Consider the following 14353-nt stretch of genomic DNA (forward strand, 5'->3'; position numbering starts at 1 on the left):
ACCTCTCGGCAAGTCTATAAGACGCAATTTTCAATAGCGGCGGAAGCTAATGGATGGGATTCCAAAGCTAAGGCCTGTCATCTCGCCGCTTCATTGAGAGCAGAGGCAGCGGATACCCTTCAGACTCTTCCCGAAAACCAAAGGATAGATTTCGAAGCTCTGTCCGGCGCATTGGAGCTGCGGCTTGGAGAGAAATGTTTGAAAGACTACACTAGGCTTCAGTTAAAATCCCGTCAACAGAAGCACACTGAATCACTCCAGGAGCTCGCCACGGATATTGAAAGGCTGTTCCTCCTCGCCTTTACGGAGTGCCCGAGAGAAACGAGGGAAATCCTGTCCCTGCAGTATTTTATCGATGGCATCCGGGATCCCGAAATACAGAAGGCTCTACGAATAGCGGATATTAAAGATTTAAAAAGCGCTCTAGTGTACACCATGAAATTCGAGGTAGCTCAGCAAGCAACTCGCAGAGATCGCTATCCAGTCAGAGCTGTGAGAGTTCACGAGCCAGTGGATCAGTTGATGGCTCGTTTAGATGATTTAGCCAGAGAAGTCAACGCTTTGATACGAAGTAGGAGGGAGAATAAAGTGGCTCTAAGGTGTTGAAAATGTGGTATTGAAGGGCACATACGATGGCCCCAGGGCACGGATAATAAAGCGGATGATTTGATAAGATCAGTGAATGTCTTGAGACGGAATACTGGTGAGAAGAAACCAACCCTAAAGTGCTGGAACTGCGGTGTTGAAGGCCACATACGAAGGAACTGCAGAACGCCCCGGAACACGGAAAATAAGAAAGGCGGCTTAAACAGACAATTAAATGCCATGGGACGGAAAAGGAATGACAAGAAACTAAAGTGCTGTAACTGTGGAGCTGAAGGCCACGAACGAAAGAATTGCAGAACACCACAGGGTACGAAAATTATGCCATTTCTCAGCAACGACGCAGGAAACAAATTAATTACCATATGAAGGAAAGGAGCTTGTCAGATAATGAAAAACCTTGTTTTAAAGCGTTCAAGAATTCTACAGTGAGTGGCAACAGTAACGGACTGTCCATCAACGGGTATATCGATGGAGTTCCTTGCAATATGATCAGTCACACAGGAGCTGATGTTACCACCATTAGGAAAGATTTAGCTACACAGTTTAATGATACACTTGGACGCCATCCTGTGTTACCCTTATTTGGACGCCAACCTGTGTTACACTTCAGACTGCGTCTGGTGATAAGATCGACATAGCTGGGAAGTTAAACGTGAATATCACGTTTGGAAGTGCCGCCTACCATCACACGGCATATGTAGCGGATCATGCAGATAAATGCATACTCGGACTAGACTTTTTAAGGAAATACAATTTTTTCTTCAAAAATAACAAACTGCTTTCAGCATCTGAGGACTGAGGACATGACTGTCCATCGTCAGAAGGGATCCTCACCTGGAAACGCCGACGCCTTGTCTGAAAGACCCAGCTCAGAAAGCTGCCAAAATCATACTAGGGTCGGAGAGAAACACCAGAATACCGGCTATTCTCCGTTCCAGATGCTCGTCGGTCGAGACCTTCGTCAGCCTTGTGACCGCCTGTTTCGTCGCCCTACGGATGCGCCTTCATCGCCTGAGGAATATATTCAAGATGTATTCCTCAGGCGATGAAGTGATGCACCGTTCCGCAGGAGAGCGAGTCAACTTGGCGACGGAGAAGGTGAAGACCAGATACGACACAACAGCTATTGGACATCAATTCCAGGAAGGAGACAAGGTGTGGCTGTGGAATCTGATTCGAAGAAAAAGACTCAGGCCTAAATTACAGTCACCTTGGGATGGTCCGTACACAGTCCTATACAGGCTGCATGACGTCGTAGTTCGGATCCGTAGGTCTTCGAACTCTAAACCTAAAGTCGTTCATTACGACAGGTTAATCATTACTATGGCTATAGTACGTAGTGTGTATAATTGTAATACAGTGTATATAATTGTAATAGTATTGTAAATAGTATTAGACCATGGTCCTGTTTTTGTTTTTAAATGCGTATTTGATTTGACTTGTATTTTGCATTTGATTTGTATTTAGTATTTCATTTGTTTAATTATTGCATTTATTGTCCATTTTGCTTGATATTGTAATGTTTATTATTGCATTTATGCCTTAGTTTTAAGTTTGGCTTCCTGTCCAGGGATTGTACTGCCCGGGAGGTGCAGTCCTTGGGAAGGGGGCAGTGTTACGAATTTGGTATTTAAATAGCTAATGTTAGTTGAATTACAAATTAAATTGTTTTATTCCCCTTGCAGTGCAGCGCGTGACGAAAGCCGGAATATTAAAAATACAAGAGCACATGCATTTAACATTTAATAAATAAATAAATATCTCTTTTTGATTCGAGTAAGTTCCAGAAAATTCTCGCGCGCGATTTAAAATCTTATAAAAAGGAGGAAAACCTCTCAATTCGATGATTAGTTAGTTTCTTGCTATTTTAAGAGTTTGTTTAGAAAACTGCTCTTGTTGATTGTAGCAAATTCGCGGATTAGCTTTCTGTAGCTGTTTTGAATTAAGTTCTGGTGAACTTTTAAGTAGTTAAAAGATAACTACTGTGAGATACTGTAATACTGTACGGATATCTGAGAAAATTGAAGTATTGTGTTTTATTTATTTGTGAAAATAATAAATCTTATTCATTTTTCATCGGACTTGTGCATTCAATTCCAAACGAACCCGTACGCACGTAACAATAAAATAAATAGAAACTGAAATCTGAATAATTATGCTCGTAAAATATAACAAGTAAGTTAAGAGTATCGGTTAAAAGGCATGAAAATAATTCTGGTTAGAATAAATTTACTACTAAAAATGAGTAATGTAGTTAAAAATGAGTAATGTAGTTAAATGTGGTATTATGAACAGAAGAAATAAGATAAAATTCTGAGTATATAGGAAATAATAAGATATATGGAAACGAAAAAAAAATTACATCTAAAATTAAGGCCTTCTGAATCAATCATTAAATTCGAAAATAAGCGCCGTTAAGGGCACATAGGAAATAAGCATTATATACGTCGTAAAATAGCTGGAACACGAAGAAAAAATACAAAGGCTAATAATTCATTAACGGAGAACCTCCAGAAAATCAGTAAAAGTTAATCGCATATCAAAGTGTGACGTTATTTTATCAGCTGGCGCTGAACTCTCCTTTTCACACTACTTAACGTTGAACCTCATACTTTTGGAAAATCGATTTCACCTCCTTCGCAACGTTAGCGGATTGAAAAGCACCTTTGTTTTGCCCAATCGTAGACACCGTCTTTTTGAGCATATAGTACTATCCACAAAAAGGTTCACATTCGATATTTAGAGAAAAAATTCCATTTCTTAACCTCGATGACTTTCTAGGATTGAAACTTCGTCACGACAGAGCAGCAAGTCATATTTAAGAGGAGATTGAGAATTTTCTTTTGACATAGCAACAGGAAAACATTTATACACAGTATCACGTGCAGTGCTTCATTTGTGAGAATATATATTTCACCCACTGCATTTATACTTTAGTATTAAATACCGTTAATAATAACAATAGGGTTTTTTTATAAGAATGGATTCATTATTTTCCCCTTATTCCTTATGGAAAGTTCGATCAGTATATGTCCAGTTTGGTATACGTCCAAGGATCTGAATTGGACTAATGATGTATGACTAGACCATAAATAATTAAATTCAGTGGAATTTTAATCGGTCTTTGTACTTTATGACAAGCATTATTATAATTATACTTTAAATTTTAACACCAATGTATATATGTTGTGAAATTTGATACTGTAATTTTTTGCACATTTATAGCCCGCGTCCGGTCGCTGAAATAGAACTGTGATGAAGAAATTTTGTAAGGATAATATTTGTAATAAGTTATTTTTTAAATTAAAATTCATTTCTGATTTAAAATTTTTAATTTTATTCAACAGTAAAAAATAAGTTTTATGTGTAATATTAAATAATAAATAGTATGAAACATTTAGAAATAGTAAATAATGATTTTATTTAAGGGGAAAAACTCCATATATTTGATCAATATTTTATTTCTTGAAAATTGATTTCATACGTATTTTATTATTTTATAGTTATATACGTATTTCATACGTATTTTTTCGTACGTATTTTATTATTTTATAGTTATATACGTATTTCATACGTATTTTTTCGTACGTATTTTATACGTTATTTAGTTCATACGTATTAAAACTTTTACGAATAATTTGTTCTTTATTCATCCAAGCCCGAATTTTACCTTAAATGGCTTCCCGCAACTATAATGAAAAGTTAAAAACAGAAAGGCTGAAATTGTATGGTTTTTGATGTTCTCGTCGAGAACACCTATAGAAGGGGGGCGAAGCCTGAAATAGCCACCCTTTCTGCTGCCACCTCTAGAAAACCTGAATCGGCGAAGACCGAAATGGGACATCACAGTCTTTTCGGATAGCAGGTTGTATGAACCTTGCTTTGAGAATTACCACTGCTGCAATAAGAGGAAAACCCCGCCAAAAAATTTAATGTTGTAAGCTATGAACAGTTGGCACGTGCTTTCGACGGACATCTTCGGGTAGACAAGCGGGGAGGGAAAAAAATCGTTCTGAGCAAGTGGAAAAAAAAACAAAAAAAACAAAAAAACAACTCAAAAAATATCTCGAAAGCTTCACTAACAAGTGGGAGCTACTTTTGAAACTGTATATCCAGTGGCTTTACGGCGACTGGCACCAAAGGTTAGAGAAGAGGTGAACGGCAGAAAAAAAAAAAATATATAAATAAAAATTTAAAAAAAAAGAAAAAAAAAAAAAAAAAAGACTGCTCGTGTTGGAATTGGTAACCATATCCTTTGGATGGTAAAACTCTGACAAGAAGCACCTTAACAGGCTAGCGATAGAATGCCTTAGAAACGGATAATAACAAGATATGGATACGTTGTAACGGAGTCAGAAAAGTCTCTTTTAAGTAGTTTTTGAAGTCCTTGCTCAATTTTTTATGCCAAAAGCATGTCTTGTCTGGCTTGAGAAATAATATGAAACTTGTAGCACAGGATATTTACACATTTTAGAACAATTTTCGGACCGTTTAATTAGAAGTCTTGGCGTATTCTTTTTTAGCGTTCGATCTGATAGCGTATTTTCTTTCCGGACTATAAATCTGCATTTTGATTTCCATGAAAAAAGGGCTTTTCGTAAAATTTTCAGAGGTACTGATTTCCTTTCCTCTGGATGGTCACTACTTTCTAGAGACCAACAATCGTGATCGGTTTGAGCTTAGAAGGAGACCTGATTCCCTGAGACAAGATGTACAATAGTCCATAGGTGAAGCATTAGGGGACTTCACAGGAATACGTTGAAACAGTATATATGCAATACTTGCATCAGTCTTCATTTTTTTTTTTTTTTTTTTTTTCTTTTTTCGTGCAGTGTTGCCATTGCTCGCTTTGAAATCGTTTAGATTTTTAATCAAAAATTCGTTGAAGTGTTACAAAATCTGAAATCGATAATAAAACAAATTTCAAATTAAAATTAGGGCTTCTACATGCCCATATTCTACGGAAGATTACGTCATTCAAATTTTCATGGCTCTAGGTACCGTTGTTTTATCACAATGCGAGAAACATGCATACATTTATGCAGATTCTTCATTATTTAATTTTTTCAAATAAATATACAGGGCGATAGTATTTGGCAGCAACGACTGGAAAAGTGATACAGAATTTTAAAGTTTTCGATGCAAAATGCTAAAACAAAATTAATAGTCCTTCAGGGCAGATGGCACCTTTGGAATAAAAAGAAGAGAAGAGATAAAATGTCTGAAGAGGAGAATTTTGAACTGAGATACGGATTCTGAAAGAGAGAAGTTGTTTTCTTTAACTTGCGAAGATGTTTAAAATTCTAATAAAGAAGAATAAGTGCGATTTGCAAAATGTGGGGATACGTTGTATGTGTGAGAGGAAACAATTTATCATTTGTTTGTGTTTACTGATGTAGACCTGTTTTCATGTTTATTGGTTAATTATTTAATCTTTGTTTTACTGTAAGCCATTTCATATCATTCAGTCTGAGATAAATTGTAATAGACGAATAATTTTGATAAAATACTTTTTGTGTTGAAATCAAAATTGCCAAACATTTGTTTTGTGAATATCATGAAAATATAATTATGTTATAAAAATAGCAGTTAGAATGAGTGAATCATAAATCATTTAAAAACATCTTTCCTACATGAGAAACTCAACTTCTTTGATTATAGTTTGAAAAACTTTGCAGAATGAAATTCTATAAAGTTTTGATAGGCAGCCCTCGATTTTTGCGCGTTCGCATGATTCGCTATTTTGCACATTTTAAAAAATTCAGTTTCCGCCTAAAATGGGATTTTGGGTCGGTTCACTATAAACGGCGTATCGTGTTTCAAATTTTTGCCACCAATTATTATCGCCATGTGTTACTTTTAAAGAAATTAAATAATGAAGACCATCAAATTCTGAATAACTTAGTCCTCCACCCGAATATATTCATTCTGAATTTTCATTTTCATGTCTCATATTTTGTAAAATTTTAATGAATTTTTAATTAACGAACTCAACGATATGAAAGCGGGAATGGCAACACTGTGCGGGATAAAACTTTTTTATCTCCAGCGCGAGTGACTGTCTATCGGGAATTTCAAAGATATACTGCTTTTAAATACTTTGTGACTGAATTTTAAAGGTGCGAAGAAATGATGTTTAATAAATAAAGTTAACGCACAAAACGCTAATGATAAAAACGCAAAGAAAAAAAGCTTTGCAAGCCATCTTATTAAGGAAACTGAACATCGGTAGGGTAAACTGAGATAAGACTGAACCAAATAGAAAAAAAATATGTCACAGCTTAACACTGCATCGGATATTCTAAACGTATGCAGCTATACTGTTTTTAAAATTTCTGTGAATTTGTTGTTGAACTGTATGTGGCGTAAGGGCGAAGAAAACGATGCTTAATAATAAAACTAAATACACACACACACACACCAAAAAAAAAAAAAAAAAAAAAAAAAAATGAAGAAGAAGAAGAAAAGGCGGATTAACAGGAGTGAGTGCGAGAGCAGATTGGTAGACTGCCAGCTCACAGAGAAAACAAAAAACCTTAAACAAACCCTTTCAGGTGACAGTTAAAATTTGAACCCTTACAATTTTTTTAAAAAAGATTTTTGTCAATATTAAAAAACTGTGATTTGAAACTAAAGCCAACGTTAATTTATCAAGCAGAAGATCTGAGAGCATTGAAAGGGAAAGATAGCATCTTCATCAATATTTTCCACTTATGCCGTCTTCTTCGTACATTCTCATTTGTACACATACCGTAAAATTAATTTTTCATTTATTTTCTTTAACATTGTATTTTCCTTATTTATTAGTCCAAGGGGGCTTTGTCCCTCAAGGACTATTGATTTCGTTTTGTGATTTTGCATTGAATCACTATAAATCTCCTTTTCACTTTTCAAACTGTTGCCACCAAATGTTAGAGTCCTTCATTATATTTGAAGAAATTAAATCGTTAAAAATCTGCATAAATGTATGTCTATTTCTCGCATTGTGATAATACAACGGAACCTAGAGCCATCGAATTTTGAATGACGTAATCCTAATACGAATATGGACATGTGGAAGACCAAATTTGAAATTTGGAATTTGTTTTATTATCGATTTCATATTTTGTCAAACTTTAACGAATTTTTGATTAAGAAACTCAAGTATTTCAAAGCGAGCTATGGCAACACTCTACGGGGGGGGGAACCTTTTTATCTCCAGATCTAATTGTAACATTCGTTACAATCAATTTTACAAGCTCTCTCACGTATACCTCAATTAATAAATCATGATTTCCAAAACGTTCCTTAAGAGCACTAATAGCTTTTGAATAATTTTTCGCAGACATTGGGTAACTGTCAATAAAGTCCCTAGCGTGCGTCCCTTGTTTCATGCTTTGCACAAGATACTGAAATTTGTCACTTTCGTGCAAATCGGGGTCCTCGTGTATTTTTTCGAACTGAGACCAAAACGGAAGCCAGTTCAATAATTCTTCATCGAACTTCTTAAGCTCTATTTTTGGGAGCTTAACGATTTGTATTACGAGGTAAATTACTAGAAACAATACCTAGTTTCTAAATTTATCTGTTCTAAGGCACCTAACTTCTCACTATCTAAGCGAGAAAAGTTATAAATTCATCCTTATAAATATTCCAGCTTTCCATTTCATCGTTAATTTTTTCAGGCGTTACATCAGTCGAAATTATAGAATTCATAATCTGTTCGTTAAGTTCCTCAATATCTTTCTGTAACATTTCAACTTTGTAAATTTATCTTTAATTATACCTGCTGAAAAATCATCCTTACCAATTTCGTTTTTCAAAACATCAACAGTCTTGGTAAAGGAAGAACGCAATCCCCCCCCCCGTTTTGCAGTTAAAGGATCCATAATAAAACGATCAATTAAACCAGCTTTAATTCGCAAAATACCATTCAACAAAATAATGATAATGTTTGGTGACTTAAACCCTTACTTGGCGATATTTCTCTTTCACTTGGCAATTTTTTAGATTATTTTTGCATTTATTATTTGGCGATCTAACTTCAGTTTGAAAACATTATTCCAGAATATTTTGATCATGCAGAAAATGTTTACAGATTTTTTAGAATGATTTCGAAGCCGTTTAATTAACGTTTCAAATGCAGAGAGTCTTTTTTTTTTATTTTTTTTATTTTTTTTTTTAGTCCAAAGGGACAATTTGCCCAGAAGAACTAATAAATTTCGTTTTGGCATTCTGCATTGGTTCACTAAAAATGTCGGTTCACTTTTCTTTTTCAAGTTCCAAATATTAGAGCCCTTTATTATAATTAAAGAAATTAAATAATGAAGAATCTGCATGAATGTATGTATGTTTCTCGCATTGTGATAAAACAACGGTACCTAGAGCCATCAACATTTTAATAACGTAATCTTCCACTGAATATAGGCATGTGGAAGCCCTAATTTGAATTTGAAATTTATTTTATTATCGATTTCATACTTTGTAACACTTCAAAGAATTTTTGATTAAAAAACTAAACGATTTCAAAGAGAGCAATGGGAACACTGTACGAGGGGGGGGGTGGAATTATCTTCAACTCGCAAGACTCTGTATCGGAAATTCTAAAGATATGCTGATTTTAAAATTATTTTGCGTCATTGCTATTGAACTGAATTTTATGGTTTAAGTGCAAAGAACATGATATTTAATAAATAAAGGTAACAAACAAAACGTTAAAAAAACGCCCTTTGGACGTAATTTAAAATCTGAAACCTTTCGGATTTTTTAAATTTATTTTCCAGTTTGAGTCTATTAGCTTTGGTTTATAAACTATTGGTTAATGCATTAATATATAAAGACTGGTTCATTTTTCCTGTCGTGTCGAGAATTAAGTAGTATTGTAAATATAAAAATTCACAATTTATTAATCTTAGATAATGCTCCAGAATACCCAAAATCTGCAGAATTTATCGATGTTGTGTTTCTTCTTCTCAGAACTACCTGCCTCATACAGTGTCTGGATCTCAAAGAGTGATAACTACGCATAAACGATATTATATGAAGGCAATAATGAATATAGACATCAGCGAAACTGGCAGGTAAGTTAGGACTATGTTAAGTTACTTTTCAAAGAAGTATAATACTATATGTAAGAAAGAAAACAATAATGAAATAAAAGAGTCAACAATGAAAGGTTCCTGGAAACAGTTATGTCCACAAATAATGAGTGATTTTATAAATTGTGAAGAAACTTTAAAAACTATCACAAATGAAATAGTTAGCCCAATGAATGACATTAACTTTGACTTCAACCACAAAGTTGTTGATGAGTTTATTGAATACCACTCAGTAAATCTGTACGAGTACTTAACCCCTTCGCGCCGCCTGTCACGTATACGTGCCAGCAACGAACACACTTATCTACCGGCCGACACGCAGGCGTGCCAGAGAATTGTTGCATTCTCTACCGACTGTCACGTATCTGTGCCAGTACCTTGGAACGTTTTTCAAACTATAATTTCTGCCACAAGATGGCACTGTATGCCCATATGGTTTCAGATACATGTACATTAGACTTTCTACTCGAAAGGAGAGAAGCATGACTCACATACACGTGTTTTTGATTATATAAACAAACGGGGAAGTAAATGTTCAGTTCAGTTTTTAGAAAATAATTAGATCTTGTTAGACGTGAATTCTGTCTGTTTTTACCGTTTCAATGTCGAAGTGTCGAAAATGTTTAACAGAGCATGAAATAGCAGAAATGATGCAAAATATTTCAGATATTGATTCTGAAATTCTGATATTGATTCTGAAAGATTAACTGAAAGACATTTTCCAAAACTTTGTTCAGTAGAGACTGATAAGAAAATGAGACGACGATGCTTCTTTTGTTCACATTCCCGGAAAAATCCTCCAAAACGGCAAATGAGTTATTACGAGTTCAAGGAATGTAACGTAGGACTGTGTGTAGATCCCTGTTTTCAAATTTTTCATACGAAAAGAGAATTTTAAGTAATATATTTAGTTTTCAGATGTATAATGTTAAAAGTCATAAAATGGTGAGTAATTAAAATAAAATGTGTAAAATATGCATTTAGATAAGAAATAAGGTAATTAAAGTATATATATATAAAATATCTATAAAGCATAAGCCGTTTAAATACTGTATAGAGCATTATTAAACAATACGTTGATACTTCGGAAATTTCATGGATTTAGGCTTAGTAGCTAAAAAGCTCCCGGCCGCATATTTCACAAGTGCACATCTGTGTAGCCACCGAGGGAGTGGCTTCTAGGATAGACCAATGAGCATCCAGTAATATTTCTGTCATGTCACATGACTTTTCCCGTGCTTTAAGATTTAAGCAAGATGGTTGAAAATATTCTGCCACGCAATTTTCTGTACAAAATAATTAAAGCATTGTCGATTGCTTCTGAAACTTTTCATTGCGAATTTAGATCAAATATAGGAAATTATGAAGATTTCACTACCTGGTTGAAATAAATACAAACACACGTTGGATACTTCGCAAAAATATTGATGTGAAATATTACTTAATAAGTGGTTAAATTAGATAAAGAAAGAAATATGTTATAAACATCCGAGCCCAAATGCAATCTTTACATAAAACTATGCGTATGAGAAAAATATTGACACCAATTATATATGTAAATAGAAGTCAGCACTTTTTATTGCAGTCTATATGAAAAAGATTTTCTATAATAATAACCAGTGCAGAATTTTATTCAAAGTGAACTTTACTAATTTGCATTCGTATACATTTAGTGGGTTAAATTTCACATTTAATAAATGCTCACTCTTAAATGTACTGTCTACACAAGAAATACTCATCAAACAGAGTGAATTTATGGTATTCACAACGAGTATATTCAATTTATTCACATATAATTTTTTTATGTTAACAATGAATATAATCAGATCATATGTATTCTGAATCTTACACTTTAAAAATCAAAAGAATGCAAACACTGAAATAAGAAAACGCTAGATTCCTTGTAACACTTTCAGTCATTCTCAGCTCAATTTAAAAAAAAATATATACACTTGAATTCTCTTAATCCACATAATATGCCGTGAACATCAATCCTAATATTAATGCGTGATAAAAATTGCGAAAGTAAAATGTCAGTGATTAATCAAACTCAGAAAACGAAAGCACTACGAGATTTTCTACTATTACGCCATATATTTATAACTGCGAAACAAATGCAAATTAAAACGTAAACAACATATGCTCACGTGCACGAAGATTTAGCGTCACAAGAGCAATAGCAGCTCATTGGTCCATTTTCGAAACCCCTCCCTCAGTGGCTACGCTAATGTGCATTTGTGAAATATGCCTCCCGGCCCTGGAGAGACGCTCGCGGAAGACACTGCCGGCCTCCGCGATAAGCGCGCGTTTTCGCTACCCGGCTCGAAGGGGTTAATGGAGCAAAAGAGTTTGATGAAATACACAGCGAAAGTGAGGAAGAAGAAACTCATAAATTCGTCTAGACTTTGGACGCTCAAAAATGGGAATGTAGCCTTCATGCATCATGACAAATATTTGTCTATCATGGAAGAAAGCGATCCCAATGGAGAAAGTATATTGTTACCAATTTTGTACATAGTTTGGTTTGGTTTGGTTTATTTAATTACGGCAAAGCATACTAGGGCTATCTGCCTAAGGGGAGGGATGCCTTCGTGGAGAACTTTCTAAGAGAAACTGATTCGTATACACGTTACACATTTTTGTACATAGATTTTAGTGTAATTATATGTGAAATTGTTTTATTTTTCTGTGTAATGTAACATAAAAAAGAAAGAGAAATGTAAGAAAAACATAAAAAAAATCTAAACGAGCTAAGCTATGCCGGAAAACTAAGAATTCAGGAGTAAGTCCATTTAACATTGAGTAATTTGGCGAGATATCGCCAAGCTGATAAGGGTTTTGGCTACTTATTTTGTCGCCAAATTTGGCGAGAAATCTACAAAAGACGCAAAACGTGGCCACCATCTGGTGACATTTTGGTCCGGTCCCTGTATCATCGTAATAGGTATTGTAATCGAATAAATATAATTGACCACTATGTTAGCTGTAACCCATTAGTAGACGCTCGTATTGCTTTCCAATAATTTTGAGAAGCAGAAAGTACTAGAAATATCTCGGCGGCCGGTTGAAAACTATAGTGTCTGAAGCGTAACTACTGATTGTAGTTTGTGATACTGTGCAAAATAAACATTTTTATTTCGTAGAGTCATTAAAGTTTCTGAAGCAACTGTCACTGTTCACTGTCGTCGCCAGGGCTCGAATCTGGGCTGCTCGAATAGGCGTCAAGTGTGCTACCGTTACATCACGAAGGCATGCTGATAGGCGGAAGAAAATACCTCATAAGTTCGTAAACTCTTCTTAAATGCAAAATAAACATTTATCGTTCTAAAATACTTTCAAAATCATTTTTACTTAGGAAACTCTCACAACCAAAAACGCTTACAGCAATTGTAAAAAAGTTCGCAAAATTATTATAATGCTTGGAATTTTGTTGTAAAGAAGTTACAGGAAACAAGGAAAATGTGGACAATTTTTTTTCTTTCATTTTACGTATTGTTTATTTCTTTGTGTTGGTAAGTTTCCGACATGAAATCGGGTGAATTATTTCGAATCACGCGTATTATATAAATCTCATCTGCTCAACAATATTGTTTCGAATCACTTTGGACCCGCCCCCTTTTAACATCGCCGTGGGCTGCGTTGCGCAGGCAAAGTAATTGAATCATGCTTTTGCCACTGCTTGTCAAGCGATACTTGTGACCTCAAGGAGTCTTGTTCCGACCCGCAGGGGGTGGTGGAGGGGTCCCTGGGGTCGCATGCCAGTTGCATGCCGGGAGAAAGAAGCCTGTTCGGTATGCATGGCGAAAGAATTTATTAAATGGGCTACCGCCCACGCTGTGCATATGGTGCACTGCATCATTTTCGGTGTTGCCATTCTGTGAACAAGTAAAATATGAAATTAGTGATTTTTTAAATGTTTGTTTTCTTGGTTTCCTTCGTTGAATTTTCCTAACGATTAAAAAAGAAGTCTTGAATTTTTTTAAACAACATGCAACACAAGCTTAAAGAATTCAGATTTTAACATCGCATCACAGGGTTTGTTAAGGTTTTTAATGCTGTCGTTGCGCAACGCAGGTTACAAATCTGCTCTTAGACTCACTCCTGCTAACATTTTTTTTTTTTTTCAATTTTTTAGATTTATTCTTTAAAACTCAAGAACAAAATCACAAAGTATTTAAAACAAGCATATCTTTACACGAGACTAAGGTCTTGCCTTTTGTTTTATATATATGTATATATATTCTATTATTCCTTAGAAATCTAACGCTCGAGCGGCCAGGAACCTAAGAAAGTTATAATAAAAAAGACAAAAATATGCAATAATTTTTAATGAAATAGATATAGTACAAAAGATATAGAACGTTCTCATGTTAGTCTAAATGTGTATTCATCTACTATCCTCTAAAATGTTTCATTATTTCACTTGAGCAATATCTATTGATAATCTCTACTGATAAACCACATTAAACCTTAGAAAAGCCTTTTCGGACAATCGTTAAAATCTCAACTCTTTCAGATTTTTTAGCCCAAAGAGGTGTTAATACAGAAGGGCTCTTAGTCTCGAAACAGCATTTTGCGTCGAATCACTAAAAGGGTAAAATCACTTTTAAAATTGTTGCCACCAAATATTATCGTCCTGTATTACACTTAAAGAAATTAAATAATGAAGA

Source organism: Stegodyphus dumicola, chromosome 1, assembly GCF_044657685.1.
Source record: "Stegodyphus dumicola isolate Sdum_Otavi_A_Nest chromosome 1, ASM4465768v1".
Classification (NCBI taxonomy): domain Eukaryota; kingdom Metazoa; phylum Arthropoda; class Arachnida; order Araneae; family Eresidae; genus Stegodyphus; species Stegodyphus dumicola.